The 20,720-nt window shown below is 38.9% G+C and overlaps 1 protein-coding gene across 4 annotated transcripts in view; it reads left to right on the top strand.

Moving 5' to 3' along the window:
* Nucleotides 1-20,720, top strand: part of elf1 (E74-like ETS transcription factor 1) — a 38,208-nt gene that overhangs the window by 2,487 nt on the left and 15,001 nt on the right. For 2 of the 4 annotated variants that reach the window (XM_063494493.1, XM_063494489.1), the window contains exon 1: nucleotides 10,544-10,765. The exons of the other annotated variants lie outside the window; for them this stretch is intronic. The gene's annotated coding sequence lies outside the window, so the exon portion shown is untranslated. Of the gene's footprint in view, nucleotides 1-10,543; nucleotides 10,766-20,720 lie in introns of those variants that run through there. 4 annotated transcript variants of the gene reach the window in all.

Genomic DNA, 20,720 nt, shown 5'->3' with positions numbered 1-20,720 from the left:
ACTGTTGAACCAGCCCAAGCCGTTGACACCTGAGTATCACCTTGTCAGACACGTTTGATTGCTAGGCAGCAGGAGCAGCAATGAACCGCTGCCATTGGACATGACGTCAGGGAGAAAGGAGAGACAGGGGAAATTCCACCTGTAACCTCGTTCTGCTCTTATGCTGCCTGTCTCACAAGCATGTGACTCGGACTAGTCATTAGACCTTGGTTTCTTCATGGATCTGCATATTTTTATGACGTAATCCACCGATAATGACTAGAACTATTTTTAGCATGTAAAGGAGGACAACTAGATTGTGTAATACAAGTATCTAGCTGTGATACTTGGAAGTTAGGATGGGTTAGTTTTGTGAATTCTGCCATTCTTTACTATGAGGCAAGTTTCCTTCCTTGAATCATGAAGCATCGTTGTAAAACCTATACCTATGCTTAGCTTATTTGTTAATTATGAAAATGCACATTGGGGCACTACCAAATCCTTTGTGTTTCAGCCAAAACAATACTGTGCACATGCGGCCAACATCAGTAGCAGACAGGTGAATGTAACCACATAGCTAAAGAGATAGATAGACTCACTTGTTACTTCATGAAGTACACCTGTTTAACTGTTTGTTAGCACAAAATATCCAATCAGCCAGTCACATGGCAGAAACTCAGGTTTGTATTTACATGCATTTAGGCATGTAGACATGGGCAAAATGATCTGCAGCTGAAGTTGAAACCGAGCATCAGAATGGGGAAGAAAAGTGATTTAGTGACTTTGAATGTGGCGTGCTTGTTAGTGCTAGATGGGATAGGATGGTCTAGTAGTTCTCTAGGTGACAATGCTTTGTTCTTGTCAGAGGTCAGGGGAGAACAGTCAGTTGGACTGATAGGAAGGCAACTCAGAAAACGTCTTGTTATAACCATGTATTTGCAAAAAGCAAGCCCAAATTGGAAAATAGAAGATTGGAAAAGTGTTGTCTGGACTGATCAATCTCAATTTCTGATGTAACATTAAGATGGTAGGGTTGGAATTTGGTGTAAACAACATGAACACATCCTGACGTGTATCAGTGGTTCAGGCTGGTGGGGGTACTGGTCAAATTGTATGGAGGATATTTTCTTGGCACACTCTGGGCTACTTAGTGAAAATTGAAGATCAGTTAAAGCTTGCCTGAATATTGTTGCTGACCGTGTCCATCCATCTATGACTACAGTGTACCCATTTTCTGATGCGACTAAAGGATAGCACACTGTGGCACGAAGCTCAGATTATCCCAAACTAGTTTCTTGAACATGACAATGAATTCAGTATGCTCAAATGGCCTCTACAGTCACCAGATCTCAATCTAATAGAGCACCTTCTGATGCGGTGGAACAAGAGATTCACCTCCTGGATTACAGTAACTGTGTGATGCTATCATTTCAACATGGAACAAATTCTCTGAGAAATGTTTCCAGCACCTTGTTGGATATATGCCATGAAGAATTAAGGCAGCTCTGAAGGCAAAAGGTGATCGAACTCTAAATAGAGTGCTAGCAAGTGTCAGGTCAAAATATTTCTACCCCAAGTTGGCAGAGACTGAAATAAATCTCCAAATTAGTTTTAATTTTGTTTTCTGTGTAAAGGGGAGGCTAACTCTGTGCTAATAATAACACAGTAACAACGCTAATGAACTGGTCTGAATGTGTCTTTTAAAAACGAGGCTTATAAAGCATTTATACAGACTAGCTGAAATTATGGGAGGGGAGAGTTATTTGGGTTTATTGGCTTTACTCTGAGGAAAGCTTTAAATCTGGGTGCATCGTAAAACCTATATGATTAATTTGTATGTTATTAAAAAGCACACTTTGAAAAATCATATATATTTGTGTATTGGTGTTAATGATCATTGCCTTTTAAAGGCACTATGGGGTTTGGTGCCATAAGACAAAGCTACTTCTTCTGTTCATTTCTAGTCCAAACTAACAGCCTATTTGCACTAACTTTATATTGATTGGGTAGCAAAATTGATCCTCTAATCTGAACCCTAGCAGGAAATTAAATAAGTATATTTCATTACTGTTCCTTTTAAGTAAAAATTTCAAGAGAATATAATGAATTTATATGCAGCTGGGAAAACTAAAACCCTTCAGATGCTAAGAAAAATAACATAATTTAATATTTGGCCAGAGCACACAATCCAGTCTCAGTGTATGACTTTGTCTGCGGTGAAAACTGCTGTAGGTTGTTGGCTCTGGCAGCATGTTGACTTCATGAGATTAGTTAACCATATTACTTATATTTTTTATGGTGCCAACTGAGGTCCTTGTAGACCCACAGTGTAGCATGCTGTATCACTGATGTATGTGTAATTACATTAAGGAGTGGCTTAGTTTGTAATGTTCTAGCTTTGATCACACGAAGTAGTTCCTCACAAAAATAGAAACTGGCTTTGTCTGCAACTTTGGCATATAATGCTATTTCATCCTATCATTTTTCATGTCTCTTAGAGCTAATGAGGTACTGTAGTAGCAAGTGCTTCACAGAGGCTTTTCATGAGTCAGCTTAGCCAGTGCTGCTTGGATTTAGCTTTGCTCAGAGAGGCCAAATGATCTCCCCTCATTCAACTTTCATTAAATGTAACATATACAAGGAGAGGCACAGCTGACAGAACTTACAGGGTTCTCTGACGGTTCATTACATCCACTGAAACGCAATTGTCTGTCTTCGCCATCCGTGCATTTGGGGTTTGGTTTTGTTCTTCTGGGTTAATTTCAGAGTGACAGTGGCAGTTCTCAGCCTTGCTGAATTATTTAACTGCATGCAGCCTGTAGGCATTATAATCAAGGCCCTGAGTGGTGGTGCAATATGTTCTAAAGCTCTCATAGTATTTTATTAATAAGCTTCAGATGATGAGCTAGGGCTCTGGGGTTAAAAACTACTTTGTATTTGCCTATATTGGGGCGAACATGTGCTTAACTTTGAATTAGCTGGTGTGACACAGGTGGACTTCTCAAAACCGTATTGTTTTCCATCATAACTTGCTTGTGTGAGAATCAGCCTATGTGGTTATAAATCCTTTCTGCAAATATCTAACTGCATGAAGCTGAAATAGCCCATGTAACCGAGGTGTGATGCGAGTGATCTCTGTATTTAATTTTTAATAAGCTGCAGTCTGTGTGTGTGGCTTGAGCAGCAGTGAACCTAATGCTACTACTCCATCTACTCCCTGTTTATAAAAACGTACATTATATTGTACAATAAAGTAAAATATTTATACCATCCCTGCCTTGTTTGCTAGCATACCCAGAAGATAAATCTAAAACTGTTGGGGACTCAACCTATCTCTTATACATTGGGGCTGTGGGAGCATGTGAAGCAATTTTACAACGCTCCCTGTATGCTAAAGTTAGCATTTAGGAAACAAGCTTTTTGCTTCAGTTTACAGCTGTAGTGAGTGTCTTATGGACATTTCCAGTCTGTTACTGTATGCACTCCTCCTGGTTAGCCTAACTGAGCCTAATAGATGCGAAAATGTACCAAAAATGTGAAAAAAATAGACTCTGAGGCTTCAGTTTGCACCTGTCCATATACATATGATGTCATCCGGTTATCCCCGTGCAACAGCTATTGTGTAACACTAACAGCCTGATTGATGTCTTGCGCAATACATTCCACAGTTCCCACTGTGATCTAACCTTTCCATTTTGATAAGAGGTGGCGTCACATCCAGCCTGGTCTGATTCATGCTGTGGCAAGATGCTAATGACACTGTGGCTGGATAACAGACTGTATATTAAAGGTGGACGTAGCCACTGTGACGTCTGCCACTGGTTAGTGAAGTCAGGTGATGAGGAAAGGGGTGGATCTCACAATGTTTATTCCTACAGAAGCAACTTGTGAATGACAAGGAAGGATCACTTTAAAGCATACACTTTTTTATTGTCTGTTTGACTGTAACTGGGGACATGATTTACAAACCAAACAACATGTTGTACTCAGAAAGCCTTGAAATTAGTAACTGAGGCCATAAACTTATCAGCAAAGCATTTACTGAGGTGACAGATGAAGTGAGCAGCAAGGTTGTTTTCCCATAGACATTCACATAATCTTCAATTAGTCTTTTCACAACCAGAGGAGATCATCCTTGTTGACACTAGAAAGAATCTAAGTTAGAGCTAATGCACTGCTAGATGATATGTCGGTTTTTAAACTTTTATATGCAACAACATGAGCAATGTTTATGACACACAACTTTAGCAAAATGAGGTTTAATCTTCTTTGGCACGGTCTCTGTTAGTTCTGTGCCAACTCCCAGGAGGCTGGTTGTTTCCAGAGCTGTGGAAATCCAAAATATCAGCAAAAACTTCCCAATATTTTACAGGTAGTTTGTTCCCCCCACTGCCAATAAATAACCAATAACAATCCTGATGTAAATCTTTTCTCTGTTTCAGACAATGATGATTATTCAACCACTGAGAATTAGGTCAGAAGAAAGCCTAAGATGAGATCTCACATATCAGTGTAGTGTGATATAGTTTAATTGCCTGAAGTATATTTTCAGAAAAAAACAAAAGTATATGTCTTCTTAAAGATCTTTTTGTTTAAAGCCCTTTTTAAAATTCAGAATAAATAATAATTACATTTTCCATGATAGTCAGCAAAATGTGGGTTACACTAGCTTTTTATTTAACACATTTTTCCACATTCGTAGAGTTTCATGTGGCTGGCTTATGTCCATTCGCAGTGAGAAAGCAGGCATGAGAGGGAGAGAGAAGTGTTTGAATTTATCATTTAAAAGACAGGCCCAGAAGGCTACACAGTATCTCTTTCACAAGTCATTTTCAGTTGCATATGGTTCATGTTACACATTAGTGTGAGTGTAGTTGGGTGAACTGAGTACCACATTGAACACTCTCTGATAGAGACCTGCAATCTTCCATCATTCTCTGCTCACAGTTTCTGATGAATCATTCACATACAATGGGCTGAGAAGTTCCACATTGCATTGTCTTTATAGCTGTATATGCCCAGCTCTTTGTTAAGTCTTTATGCAGTCATGCTTCATCAGCATAGTGAGTCATCGTAGATGCCGGCTCAGCTCAGGTCGATCACTGTCCGAGAACGATAACGTTTTCATAGTGCTATGAGCCGTCAGCTTACTGAACCGGTTAGATTGCTGCAACAACAAAGTCTGACCTCAACCAGGTGTTGTGCTATAAATCCAAAATTACTGCAGTATTTGCATATCACCCTGGTTGCCTTCAATCTTTGACAATAATCCACACCTGAGAAATGTTTTCAAGTATTATCTTGTCCAGTAATTCACTGAACATCTCAGTGGGGGTTAATTAAAATGCCTTTCTGCCCTCTTGTTTACCTCATTCTGTATTTCCTGCAGGGTGCTCATCTGTTCTGTTAGCTGCCATCTGACTGCCTCAGACTCAGTGTTAGAGGAGCCGTCAGTGTTAGACCTGCCTCCAAGCTACACAAATATTTCTGCATGCCCTCCAAATGCTGCTGTATCTCACATTGTCAAGGATCATTTCAAAATGTTTGTCAGGGCCCACAGTTCTCCATCTTAACTCTCGGCTGAGTGATCAGAATTTTCTTGTAGCAATTCGTGGTGAAAGTTTGTGCGGTGCAAATTTGCAGAGCATAAAGTGTGTTCTCAAGTGCAAAAAAAGGTGAGAAATGCGAGCACTAGACCTATTTCAGGGCTACATTTTAAGTATGTTGAGCATTGTGTCACAGTTTGATTCGAGCAGCTAACGGTGACGCTAGCTTTGGATAGACAAGCTATAAGATTAATATCATGCAATTAGTCATCTAGTTTTCTCCTTCGGGGTTAAAAGCAATTCAGTGACAGACTTTGGTGCTGTGCTCTGCCTTTAATGGGGACATACCGCAGAAAATGTGGGCTTTGAGGCCTGCTTCTATTGTGGTTGGCCTCTGTTAAGTAGAATGAGAACATGACAGTAATCACTGACCCTTTTTTTATTCTTGGGCTGCAAAAGGAAAGGTGTGTCCTTCCAGATAGTGTGCATGGTCACGTGGCTCTGCACTGATCACACATCAAGGCATTCTTTTCCCCCCTCTGCTCTAGTTAATACACAACCATTGTAGGAATAAAGCAAGAACACAGTGCTCTGTGTGAGACAGGCTTTTTGTGTTTTCACACTGTGGGTTGAATTTAATTTCATTCCACTGACACGTCTTCAAGCAACAGCAATTTAAACATCTTCGCTGTTATTGCTTTTCCCCAGAGTGTGGATGTGATTTGTTGTGCAAATTTGGGTGAGTTTGCATTCAGTATTACAAAAGATAATTGGAAGCTTGGCAAATTCTTTGGAGAGAATAAGTGAGACCTTTTTTCTCTCCTTCCTGTACTCAAGGAAAATCCTGTAAACACTGTAGCAAATTATTCACACGCCATCCTTTTCAGTTTAGTCTAGATTTAAGGCCACAAATATGTTCCTCCAAACACTTTAAGACAAAGACCAGTGATTAAGTAAAATTTTCTGCTGCTTTTCTGTTGATAGCCAATCCAGTCCACAGCCCAGTCAGTAATCTAGTGTCTGTTTTGCCATACATTAAAGATGTAAAGTGAATATATGACATCTATTGCACTTAGAAGTTGATTATATATTAGCAATACAGCAATAATAGCACATCCTTTTAGATTTTGTTCCAAATTAACCTTACTTGCATTATGCAGTCTGTCTGCCACAGGATGCAAAATGTTTACTGCATAAAGAAAGAATCTGACAAAAATATTAAATTTGTATTTTTGTCTACCCTTGCTGTTCCTGTTTCTTTCATTTTGTTAAAGCACAGTACAACACGGAGCAGTGTGGTGATGCAGTGGCTAAAAATGTCACCTCACAGCTACCCAGATGTTTTCCACATAAAGATGACTCTAGTTCTGTGGTGTTTAGTCGATTTTCTGAGTATGAATCATCAACTAGTTTGAGACGTAAAGCATCATAGGAATCTTTTTAAGATGAACAATTTTTGCTGGTTTCAGACGCTCAGATGTAAAAATTGATGCTTTGCATTGTTGTGTATCATCATGAACTGAACATTTTAATTTTGGTTGGACATTTATGACTAAAATGTATATATTTTTTAAAACTTGACAAATATAAAGGATGTGCAGATTAAAAGGTTATTGGATTGAACTTTTTGGTCAATAAGGGTCTTTCTTTGTAGAGTTTGCATGTTCTTTCTGTGCATTCATGGGTTTCCTCTGGATACTCTGGCTCCTTATCACATTCCAAAGACCTACCCCTTAGATTAATTGGTGATACTCTATAGGTTGAATGTGTTTGATGTCTGTCTCTCTGTGTTCACCCAGTAACAAGGAGGTGACATCCTTGAGATTAAACATGTCTTTTACAAGCATGCTGTCAGTTAAGACTGGCAGCATTATGCTAGAAGGGGTTAGAATTTTAACCCCTTAATGCCTAGTGTATCCTATTTGATACATACAGTTTTTATGTGAGACTTCAGTGTGATTTTTTTCCCCTCATAAAAACATAAATAAATTGCACAATACAATTTTAAGCAGTTACAAAAAGCCACATGTTACAAATACGTTACAAATTAAAAGTCATATATGGAAATAAAAATTGAATTCATTTTTAAAACTAATTTGTCAGGTGGTTCAATAAACTCTCCATTTTCAAAAAAATAGAATTTTATGGCAAATATTTCATGGTTTAGGGGTTAAAGGGTTAATTGTGGGAGAATAAAGAGCACATGCAGGAGAACACAGAAGCAGTGTTTTAATGCAACAGCCCTCTTGCTTTGAAGCAACAGCACTAACCACTGAATGAACCACCATGCTGTTAGCTCCAAAAGTGTTGCTTAAAAATAAGTTATTATGGGTCAACATGCCTAATTTTTCTCTCTGATTTCTAAAGTGTTGCTGATTGTTTTGCTGGTAGTTTGCTGATGGCTGGTTGCTAGCAGACATTCTAAGCTCTCGTTTGTTGATATAAGCCTCTACAGTATTTATTACTCTCAGTCGGAAAGAAAAGAAAAAGTTGGTAACCACCTACTTCACATTGCCCCTTATTGCTTGAAGTTGCTGATTATCATCAACTTTCCATAGTGCCTGGTTGCCACTTCACTGGTAGGCACTTCATATGTGGACATGGCTCCTTTGCAGCAAGATTACAGTCTGTAATAACGTTTGGAAACACTATGGGAAGAAAAGTTAAAATAAAAATCTGTTTCTACTTTAACTTGATTGGAAATTTTCAGTAATTTTCAGTATTAATTATTTGGTATTTTACTTCAGGTAACCAAGTAATAATGACTTCATATCAAAAGATTTCCTTTATAGTCGTTTTATATCGAAAAGAACATTTTGCCGCGTGTTCAGAAAGTGACTTAAACCATTAGCCAGTTTCAAAACCAGTCAGATAACATTCTGTTGGAAATACGTTAATCATCCAAGTTCTACATTTCAGAAGCAAAGGCTTAACTTTAAAGTGATGCAATCATTTATTGTTTGAATATTTTTGTTATTTGTGCTATTCATTGTATATTCAGTACATTTTAGTGGATTTCTTTTTCTAATGCCCTTTGGCCCATCATACATGATCAATTGATTTGATAAACTAGTCAGCATTGTAATTCTTGCTGGGAACCTTTTAAAATGTTCAGACACCAGTTTCAAGTTATATATGCCTGCTGTCCAGGACAGATAAATCCAGTTCCTTGAGCATTGCTCTTATAATTCCTCCATGGGCAATGGTCTGTCTGGCTCTGACTATACTGGCAAGAGGTTGAGGGAATAAATGTGCTCCCAAGTATTAACTGAAGGCTGGAATGTGTGGTTCGTTATCTAACAATTTTCTCCATCTCCGTTTGGAGTTTTTTTGAGTTTACTACTTATCAGCTTTCTATGCTGAATTTGTTCTTTGGAAAATTCAGGTAAAAATAAAAACTTAGTTGAAAAGCTTAGTCAGTTTCCAAATTATAATATTTAGAATTATAGCTTGTTGTTTAATATTTAGAGGAACATCAAAATGCACGTAGCTCTCCTTTAGGCCTCACGCACTGTTTCTGCTTTTGTTGGTGTTTTGTAGAGCTATTGTCGTTATCTGAAAGTTTCCCAGTCTGCATACATCTGCCTCTTTTTCTATGTTTACATGGTTGTCCTGGATTTGGGCAGTGCTGCAGTCCATTAGCCTTAAGAGTTTATATCACAAGAAGTGAACAGCTTCCTCTAAGGCTTCGAGGTTGTGGACAGTATTTCCAAAGGCAAGTGATAAATGGAGCTTGCTTGGTATAACTTTCCCTCACAACAAGGCTATCAATTCGCTCCCAAGCAAACAGTTGCTTTTACTCTGAGCTGTATTGTGCCGAACGGAGGCCAGTAAGAATTAATGCGAAGATGAGGGAACTCAGTGGAGATCGAGAGGGTGATTTGGAGGTTCATGACAAACAGACTTTGCTGCAGTGGATTTAATGGGCCAATTTTTTAAATACTAACTCCTATGATAGATCATGTTAAGTTCTTTCCCAACAATCCCAATTGAAAACTAATTTTATCCAGTGACTAACATTTGACGTTTACTTCTGTTAAAAATACTACGTGGAGGTTTTCAGTGGAATACATGTATAAATTGGTGCACAGGGTGTGAAGACAGAGTGCTCAGCATTTACCACAGACCACCACTTCCTGTTTGCTAAAGTGTCATTTCTGATAAAGATTCCTATCTATTCTCATTTGCTGAACTTTACAAGATGTGTGTCACTAAAAATGTTGTTACCCACTGATCTGATCAGTGGCACTTCAAGCATGTTTTGATAACACCCAAAACAACATGTGAATCTTTATTTTTTTAAAAGATAAATTTGCCTCTGATGATTGTTCACAACTGGAACTGTCCCACTAGCATGATTGGTGAGTCTCAAAGAGGAATAGGAGGGGGTGGAAGACAGAAATTTTGGGCTTCTGTCACGAAGCACTTGCTCATACTAAATGCAGTCGACTTTACATTTTGATTTCTTTGTACCTCCCACTGCTAGAAGTTATTTTATGATGCGTTTTAGTGCAGGGAGAACAACTCCTCCATAAGTCAGCTGCTTAACTGTGTGACATGCCTAATAGGCTTACAATTCATTGCAAGTGTTTTAATGGGACACAAAGAGAGGTGAATTTTACTTCTAAGGTGCCATACAGATTTTAATCGCCCACACTGCATGGTCAAAGTCTAAACGAAGTGCATACCTGTCCGACTGTTTACTTACACATCCAGTACTCCACCGCCTCTGCAGGTGAAACCCGTCTATCGTCTTTCATGGTGTTTAAGGTGTGGCCCTACTGTTGGTCCTCTCTGGTTTCCCCTCCCCCCCTTCAGCTCCATCCAATCCCCGCCACCAGGAGAACTCACCTGAAAGGATTTGTATTTAGGGCCGATACTCGTCGCTGATTGGCCAGGTGAAGGCACTCTGCCTCAGGGCTTCACTACCAATGGCGACAGTGCTGCGTGACTCATAGGGAGAGGACAAGTTGCTTCACTACACTTCTCCTTTTTCTGTTTCAACTAGCAGCCTTTGCATTGTCTTTTTTCCCCCCTCATCTCCAGCTTTGTTTTGTCACTGTGAGAAAGAGGTGTGGGGCCGGCCTGTCCACGTCTTTAGGCACCATTGTCCTCCTTTGAACACATCTTGGATTATTTCCAGTTTCACCATTTGCTGCCGATTCTTCTCTTGGTTGCTGAGATCAACACTTGGTTGGTTGTTATTATGGACCTTGTCACCCGAATCCTGTGTCTTTGAGGTCAGTGACAGATACTTCTCCTCTCCACATGTTACCTTTTTTAAACTTTTTTTGTGTGTGTTAAAGGAAAGGTATACATTTTACATGAACAAACATAAATAATATATATTTAGGAGGTATGTGTGTAAGCGGACAAGCAGTTAGGTAGTTGGTTGCTCTGGTGTGCATGGCTCTCGTTATCGTTGCGCTGACATGTTTTAAGGTTTTCAGTAGAGAGCTTTAACAAGTCATCCCAGTTCAACTTACATTTAGGAGCATGTTTTCTCTTGTATCGCATCTTTGGAGGCATACTAATAAATCAAATGTCACTTCAAAAAACAACAAACCTGCATTTGTATTTATTCTAATCACCTTCTCGCCCATATCACACCATTTTCCTCAAACCTAGTTGAAACTTTTTAGTGCCTGAAAACTTGTCAGATAAGGTAATCACTTTTAACTTTAAAACCTGCCATGTTAAGATCTAATAAGGATGATCTTTAACTTATATGTATGTTTGTTGCATTTCTTTTCTGAATTGTTGCCTTATATGGCGTCTTGAAATAAGGGCGGGAACAGTATTTTGCAAGTCCCCTGACCAAGCCCACATGTATTTTTCACTGTGTAGTAATGCTCTACTAAAAAGTAATTACACTCTATGATGATTTTGATCCATAATTGCTACACAAATGTCATGCTATTATTAAAAACTGTGAGTTGCTACATTCACAATTAGAGTAGAGAAGAAAAAAAGTAGAGGAATGGCTGTGGTTTCGCTGTTGGAGCTCTTAGCCACAGCCACATTGAGTCAGTCATGCAGAGCTTCTTCAAAATCTTCTGATCACCAGAACAGAATGCTGCTTATCTTGTAATGTAGATGCCCAGACATTTCAGCTCACAGCAAAGTCTGACCCTGAAGTACATTGCTTCCTTTTCTGTGCATGTAAAAGTTAACCTTGTGTAAAGTCTGTCAACCAAACTATTGTGCTTAAAGTTGTTGCGTATCTGTTTCTAAAAGTTGCACAGAGCAGCAGAGATAAAAGCACACTTCCTGTTTCCTCAGAAATCTACTCTGCACTTTGTGCACCACAGTGTGCACGCAATACATGTTTGAATAAACATGCCTCAGAGTCTGAGTAACATTCTGACTTCACATGCATTTTTTTCCTGAATCTGCTTTTAAATGTTGCTTCATTGAAGATGCACAGAACTGTGCAGTTATCTCAGTGAAACCCCAGCACAGAACATATTCGTCTGGCTTTTAAAAAATGTAATTATGCACAAAATATCCAAGCGTGTGATTATTTCATTGGTTTGGCATTCAGAAATTATCTTGTTGATGTAATGTTTTGCATAACAGCTGAGGCCCATTAAAGGCAGTGTAGAAGAGGTCATTTTACAGACACCAAATAAATAAATATCTCTATATTTTAGACTGAATATTGAGTGTTATTGGGTGAGGGTCAGTTGGCCTGGCCCTGAAAAACAGAGGACTTTTTTTTTTTTACATGTTGTACCATCAACACATGATTCAGTGTGTGAATGGCTCTGTTGTTGAGCCGGTAGGAGTTTGCATTTGACCTAACTTGCCTTACTTTCTCATCATAACCTATGCCCACCCTGATTTGGATTGTAAATGAGGGCCTCTTGCCTCAGAGGATGAACTCATAGTGAAGCTGCTGTTTAGTGAGGTTTTATGCCTCTCATTGAAAGAACAGGAGGGCGGCTGGACTGCAGTCTTTCTTCTTTCAATACAGTGTCAACAAGTCTTAGCCTGTAATTAGATCATTAGGCTTGGGCAAGATGACGGAGGCGGTGCAAGATAAGGACGTGACGAGAGCAGGAGCAGGAGCAGGCGGGGTTTAGTTTATTACTACAACTCGGGCAGGCCGAGATATGTAAAAATCGAGGATTTGTGTTGCTCCATGTTGCAGGTGCATGCTATCACGAGAAGAAAAAAAAAAACACAGAGCCAACTGTGAATGGTCAAGTACAAACTGTTGGTTATGATTTGAATAGAATAAATGAGAGTAACATCCCTTTTGTGTGGTCAGATGGCAGTAGAGAAATGGTTGTTAAATAGTCCTAATTGTCGATGTTATGACTGCATATTCAAAACAAAAATGGTGCCATAATTTCCATGATTCAAATAATGAAATATTTTCTTAGTAATATTATGATGGCTTTGGCAAGAATTATTTCTTTATATAAACAACTTTGCTTAAAGTATCAACTTGTTCATGTGTTCCTTTTTGCCTGGTGGCCATGACTTCTACCACTACCCTTCAGCCGTCCTATTTATTGAAGCCGCTGCGGAAAACCAGTGAACTCATAGTGAAACTAGTGAATAAACAAGGCTTGTGCACCCACAGCCATTGTATTTCAGTAAGCCCAACTGGAAAATGTCTCATATGAGAAAGCACAATCAGAGCCCTTTTTGTATTGCTAAACGATGAATTTGCATCACATTTCCACGTCAGTTTCCCCATTTCTTCTTTGCTGTTTTATTTTCCATTGCTCTCTTTTTATGGGATGGATGGAGACCTAAAGGTTAGAGAAGTACACTTGTGATGGGAAGTTTGAACTCCTGTGACCCGTTGGGAAAACCTGGGTGGGGAAAGTTAATGTATAACTTTCTCTTCTGCTTAATAGCTACTGTGCCACTGAGCAAGGCACATTCAGTATTCAGTTTGTAAGCTGGTTTTGTATCTCTGTTAATATGCTGCCGGTGCTCAAGAACCCTCCCTTGATAAATAAAGTTAAATCGATTGAGCAACTGTCTCCCCGTGTTGCAACTGTCTCATGCTCGGAGCGTGCTAGGACTGGCCGTTGTTCTGGAGTACATACCGAACCAGAGCTGTTATCATCACATCTCACCACAGAGCCCAAAAACCAAACCGTTTGAAGTTCTTCTAGCCTGGTGTATTTCATTTCAGTCCCCGATCTTGATTTATATTCGAGGGGCAGAGATTCTTCTTCTTTTTCTTTTGTCTCTTTTCTTCAGTGCATTTCTTTTGACTGTGAACTCGTCTGTGATTCCTTTCAGTGATGCTTTCTCTAAGATACTGATGATCATACTGTTTGTCTGTTTTAGGCCTTTCAGTGATTTTTATTTGGAGCTGATTTACTGTGTAGTGAAGTAAAAAGACTTTCTAGACGTTTTACTTACTACATGTTTTGAGGCTAATTTCTCACATAAATACTGTAAATCCTATAGATTTAACCTCCCAGTGTGTACTTATTAACTTTGTGGTTACAGAAGTACTGGCCTAACAAGTATAATAAGCCAGGCTGAAATAAGTGAAGTAGGTCATGTTTTCTCACAAAGAAAGAGGGTGCACAAGAGAAATGATCTAGTATAGGGAATATCAGGTCACACCTTTTCATAACGCTCCTGCTTATGTAATGCACCATACTTATCTGGGAGTATTTAGCATAACATGAGTCTTGGCATGACATATGGAGTCACGGTCAGTTGTGAAAAAGTAAATGTAACTTCTGTCAACTCAAGTACCATACATTTTTGAGGTACTGAAACTTGGGGATTCTGCTGCAGTTCAGATGGAAGCATTGCATGTTTTAATCTGCTACATTACTTCAAAAGCTTTACTTAGTAGTTATTGTTCAGATTAAAAGAATAGAGAACATTAATGGTTTTAGTGCGCTGCCTCATGATGATGTACGAATATCTATGTGCTGTACAGGTGCGTGTTAAGTAAAAAGGCTTTGTGGTTGTAAGATTAACCTTTGGCCAAGTTAAAGATCTGAGTACTTCGTACACCATTTCGGCCACAAAAAAATGTAATGCAAAGTCCTCCTGTATGTTTCTAGAATAAAAGGTTGATCCTGCTTCTTTCTTCTCAGTGGCATAAAATTCAGGGGGCATTTAGCAATGGATCAGCTGCTGATCATGTAATGTGGAGAGTGTTGTGTCTGGCATTTGAAAAATGTTTCTCTTAATATTTTTGCTTCTTTCTCTTCTTTCTTTTAATTATACATTGGTTTAGTTTGATTGTGGTGTAAGGTTTGCACCCTTGATAGATTTTCAAAGGAATAATGGCGTCACATATTTAAAAGGTGCTATATTTACGTATCTTAATGTGAAAGTTCAATTGCTATCAATGCAATTCAGCTATCTCCTGTGAGTCTCTTGCTCTGTGGTTGGACTCTACTTCCTCTGTCTTCAACTGCAGCTGGCGGAGATGATAGTCCTTTTGCTTTGAGGCCTTGGTGAACTTAGCGTATCAGTACATGAACCAGTTCCACTTGGATTCACCAGGGGAGGGTTAACCCACAGGACTTGAGACTCACTGGACAAGTACTGACATCAGCAACTGCCACGATAGGGACTAACAGCCACCACGCAGGCATGGACATGTAACAGGACAAGGAACTAGCTGGTTAACAGTAAGTGAAATAAATAAAACAAAGGCTCCATTAAAAAAAATAAAATTAATAACTTCCCTGTTACTAGTTGTAACACAAGATAAAAATAAAAAAGAAGACGAAGACTAATGCTAAGATTAAAATTACAACAAGAAAAGGATGCAGAGATTTGAGAGTTTGGCTCTGTTTCCAGGCAATCACAAGCACAACTAATCATCTAATTGCTTTAGATCAACTATCTGTGGGGAGAATTGTTATTTAGAGATCAATTCTACCCAAAAAGGACTGTGATATGACCTTTTGGCCATATCCCTAGTACTAATAAAACCAACAGACTCTCAGAAACAGTGAAAAATAAATATAACATCTATAAATAATGAACTGGAAGCTGTGTGACTTGGTTAATGCTGTTTAGAAATGACTTCCCTTTTACTATCATGCAGTTAAAGAGACCTACTATTAAGTTAGTGTTGGTTGATATACATTTTATATAAAGCGTCTACATGGAAATGATGATAACTCATTTATCTTGATAAAAGTTAATCTTTCATAGACGTTGTTCACTGAAGTTGTGTGGGCGGAGTTTAAGGTGCAGGTTTATTTTTCCTCCAGATAAAAACAGCATACAGACATCAGAAAAAAATTTCCATTACAACCTTCTGTTGTGCTCTGCCTTTTTTGAAACACAGTCATTTGGGAGTGTATACTTTACAAATACAGAAAACTTCATGTCTTCTGATGCAGATTGATGCAGTAGCTATAAATTGCTAATGCTATATAAAGGCCTGAAAGCAAGTTCACAGTGCAGTGTTTTTGTTTCCAATTATGTGGGTCCCACCCTGCATGAGGTAACAAAGTGCAAAAACATAGACTCACCCTGTGTGAGATGCATATGAACATAAAACTGACGCAGTCTGAAAAAAGTTTTAGCTGCTATAGTTTCCCAGCTCTGCTGTGCTAATTTAAACATCGTGTTTGCTTTAATGCAATATTGCTTGGTACAAAGAGTCATTCTAACCCAGGAAAATTGATTTGCCACATGTTTTTAGGAGGCTTTTGGTCCCAGACACCCAGCTGCAGTGGTGTCTGAGTTTGAAACTTTCAGCAGCAAGCTCTCTCATATGGAAAACTGGCCATGCCCATAATTACTGCAGCTCTCAGATGATCTGCTGAGTGGATCCCCTTGTCTGAGTGCTAGTGTCCAAACATAAAAGGACTGTAACAGACTCTCAGTCATTTAATTCAGCTGAAATGAATGCCTGAGGGCTTCAAGGAATGACTGCAGCATGCAGATTTCTAAAAATGTGTGGTGACATGGTTGATGTATAAAAATCAATAATAACATCACTTCTTACATCTGTAACTCTTAAGTTCTTGCATCCACACATTTGGGTCTACATCCAGGAATGACTGATTTATGTGACAGTACCACTTTGGTTCTTTTCTTTCTTTCCTTTTTTTCTTGCGTATTCAATTGCACCTCACCCACAAGTAAAAAAACCCCCCACTGCATTCTCATTACATAACTTGACAATTCAGAAGATCTCCTTATTTGCAAGATGTTAGATGTGAATACTGATGACATAATTAATAGCAGCATTTAAGCTTAGCTAGAATCAGTCAATAGGCCACTGATTAACATGCAATATTATGTTTGTTTAATCTGCCAGGGATGAAACATCCAAGATATCATGGGTTGGTAAGATTTAGAGCTAAGTATAGTGATTTACTATGTTTTTAGTCGCTGCTCTAAGTTAATCTAACCAGCTGTTGAAGTTTGTAGGCTATACTAGGATGATAGTAATGTAGTGGTTTTTTTCCAGTGAATAAAGATTATGGATGGGTTTGATTCTATTGATGCCAAAGTGATTATGGCTTCTGCTTGTAAGTCCAATTTTTTCAGTTGCTAACGGTTTTATGTCACCGAGTCAGAAAGCAGTTTGAAAAAAGTCTGTCATGTGACTCAGGTGTGGAAAAGCTCCACTGCCTGGAGTTTGACGTCATTGTTTTAAAATGCACGACTGTAGAAGTGCAGTATATAAAGAACTGAGGCACTTTGATGCTTGCAGCTATTACAGATTGGACAATTTCAAAATGTTTCTTAGCTGGAAGAGCTCTTTGTTGGGGAAAAGAAAAAAAAATCAGAGGAATAATTTTTACAATTCACTTTTTTGATTTCAGCCAGCAACGGCAGTGAACACAGGGAGAAGCAGCTTGGCAATCCATTCAGTTGTGTGTTTGTGCTTGTTATGCTTGGTCTTCAACATGCATCCTCACAAACACACAGTGTGCCTTTGCTGAGCTGAATGAGGCCCACCTGCTCTGTTCTTGTTCCACAGAGCCTACTTTACAAGCCCTCTCCCTCTGCGTGTTCCTAGGCAACAGCCACTCCTTGTTTACCTTTGCGTTTTTGCATTGTGATTCTCATCAGAACAACATAGCCCCAGCCCCTCTGGAGACTGATTGTCAGGCTTTTTTATTCAAAGTAGCATGAAGCAAAGATTAGCATTTGTATGAGCCTGTAGTGTGTGTATCTTCTTAGAAACTCTTCATTTTTCTCTGCTTGTGTAGTTATTACTGATCCCAAATATGGTAAAGCAATCACACCGTGTAAATATTTTGTTATACAGCAATACTGAGCACAGCTGTCTCTTTAACCAGGTAGTTTATTGTCCTCATTTCATGCACCCATGCTGCACCTTCCTCATCAGGTGACTGTCATAAACAAGTGTATTTCATAAAGCCTTCTCAAATATTGACCAGCCTGAGCAGACAGTCCTTCTGCCCCTTGCAAATATGTCAAACATCTCTCCAAATGTATGAGCTGCGCCATAGATTCATATCTGCGGCAGCTGTAATATACGAAGTGGATGGAAGAGGGTGGTATTAGCAGGGAATGTTAATTTTAATGTTATGAGTAGTGAAAGCACAGGGCGGACACGATTCTAGAAAACTTAAGATGACGAGCTCAAGCGTTTGAAGTCCAAGTAATGCTGTAATACCTAAAGCATGCAATCCAAACATTTGTCATGAGTCCATGAGTTGTTGTAGCTTAGGCCTGTTAGGTCACTCACACAGCTTAACACTTTTCCCCTTGTCTGTATTTGAACTATGCACCTGGCATCTTGAAAAGCAATGACTTTGCACTTCTGTCCTTCGATCCAGGAATGGGCACACGTTTACTGGCTGCAAGATTAGATAGAAACATTGGCCAGTGGTATCCAATACCACACTGACCCAGTATCCAATTGTGTGAAATCAGATAAGCTGTCTTGAAGGGGCTAAGCTGTCTCAGTGTGAGTGGTCCTATCAGTGAGGCTTTATGGGGGATCAGATGAGAAGAGCTGATTTTGTTGTTATTAGCTGTTAAACTGAAGCATGATCCCTGGAAGTCTCAAAAACAGCTGGGGCTGTAAATTTGCATCTCTGAGAGGGTTTTATCCTATTGATGAAAACATAATAAATGTAGTATGACATGCTGTACTCGTATTATATGGTACTTATTTCTAAAGACAGTGAGCATTAAAAGGAATACTTCTGAGAAATACATTTATTTGCCTTCTAGCACAATAATGATGAGATTTAAGGTACTTTTATGTTTGTGTGCTAAATCTCATGTAATTCGAATGTTATAGTTTGTTTGCATAATTTGTACAAAGATTTGTACAGTCTGCACTTTTACAAGGAGTTGAGGTTAACTTATCAGAGAGTAGGCAGGTTTTGTTACCTTTGAACAGAGCTAGCTTTTCCCCCCTTGTAGCTTTAGGTAAATATTTATCATACAGATCTGTGAGTCACATCAATCTTCTCAGCTTCCATGTTGTTTCTTGAACTAGTGGTAGAGTCAAACTGTATGACGAGACAAAGATTACTTTGTCCCTATCTGCCTTCTGTAGGTGTGTTGCCTGTTAGGTATTACCGCATGCCTGACTGTAGGTGGACACAGCAGCCTGCTTGTGTCCAGACCTGTTTGGTATGCAGCCTCCTTTGCAACAGCCAGGTCCCCCTTTATATTCCACAGTCAGCCCTGAGATCTCTGGGCTCCATCCATAACATGTACCTACGCTAAGACACAATCTAGAAAGTATCTTGGCAAGGTTCGTACAGTATAAGCTTTGTGGATTTCTTCCCTTGAGTTTATTAGCAATTGTGGAAAGTTGCGTAAAAGAGTGGCAGCTATCAGAGATAAAGTTGGCATCGGTGTTTATAGTATAAGAAGGAATTTAGGATGTCAACTTTCAACTTGTTTTTATTTAAATTCAGTTGATAGTATGCTGCTGGTATTTTTTTTCCCCTGGGTACAGTATCCTCCCTTGCTGCTGCCAGTATTCCTGTGAAATGACATCTTCGTGTTGGTATGAATGTAAGCGTTTGTGAGTGGTACAGTAGTGCAAATTTTATAATTACTTCAAGGTTTGAATTTTACTTTGATTATAGCGATGAAGGACAGGTTTAAAGCAATTTTCTAACTTTTGGTTCATACAAAGACGTGACTCTGTATGTACTAGCCTCCTGTATATATCTAGCGCTTGTGGGAAGCTTGCTTATTGTATACAAAAAGAGAGAACTTTGACTTTTCCAGTCTAGTCATGCATCAAATGGCTCCCACTCAGCAGCCAAAACAACAGCAGAGCCTAGAAGTTCAGATGAAACATTTCAGCTATGTCTCCAAGAAAAGAATCAGCAGGGCAATGAAACTCCTGACACACATGCACAGACATGCATGCTTTTTATTCATCCGTGCTCTCTGTGTTCTTTTTACTCAGAAATCTTTTTGGGTTATTTTGAAATTATGTCATTGAGCTCAGATGTGAGAGCATTTAGAAAAAAAAGAAAAAGAAAAAAAGGAACAACACGGTTTATATAGTTCCCTGAAAACAGGCCAGTACAGTTTTGGAGCCAGCTCTGGTTTGTAAAATGCTTGGATAAATCTTATGCTCTTATCAAAACTTCAGTTGCTTCTTGTTCTTTCTTACTGGCAAAGAGCAACATAGAAAACTGAAGTCACAAGCTTTACATGCTTTACTGCTTTGAGTATTCATTTTAGCTGTAAAAATGTAAAGCATTACTGCTTACATATCCGACTACACCCAGCACTGCTGTAAACGTCTCGAAAAACATTCACGGCAATGCTGTAAATATATATGTTAACAATATTTTAAAAATATGGCACTGCACACAGGCTTACACCTGCATGGATGGCAAAGATCACATTTTTAAATAAAACTGTGGCAGAAGTGTGGCGATCACTGCAGCACACAGCGTATCAAACTGTTATGTTTGGTGCAGTTGTCTTTTCTAAAACTTTGCTGCAATTTCCTGTCCTGTTTTCACAACTTTAGTGGTTCTTCCTATCTGTGACATGTGGCTGGTTGCCACATTATAGAAATAGGCTGCTGGTGGTAATTTTTACTAAAAGCCCACATCTGTTACTTTACAAAAGGCCTCTCTTTGGATTTGTTACGTATCAGGTAAGACAACAGTGCTGGAGTCAAGATGGATTTTATTGATACTTTATCGTGGTTAGATTTGTTTACCGTGTATTTCTAAGCTTAATATTTGTTCATTTTCAGTTAAGAACAAAACTGAA

This window comes from Pelmatolapia mariae, linkage group LG2, assembly GCF_036321145.2.
Source record: "Pelmatolapia mariae isolate MD_Pm_ZW linkage group LG2, Pm_UMD_F_2, whole genome shotgun sequence".
Classification (NCBI taxonomy): Eukaryota; Metazoa; Chordata; class Actinopteri; order Cichliformes; family Cichlidae; genus Pelmatolapia; species Pelmatolapia mariae.
The sequence above is the reverse complement of the archived record's forward strand: the minus strand, read 5'-3'. Positions and strand labels throughout refer to the sequence as shown.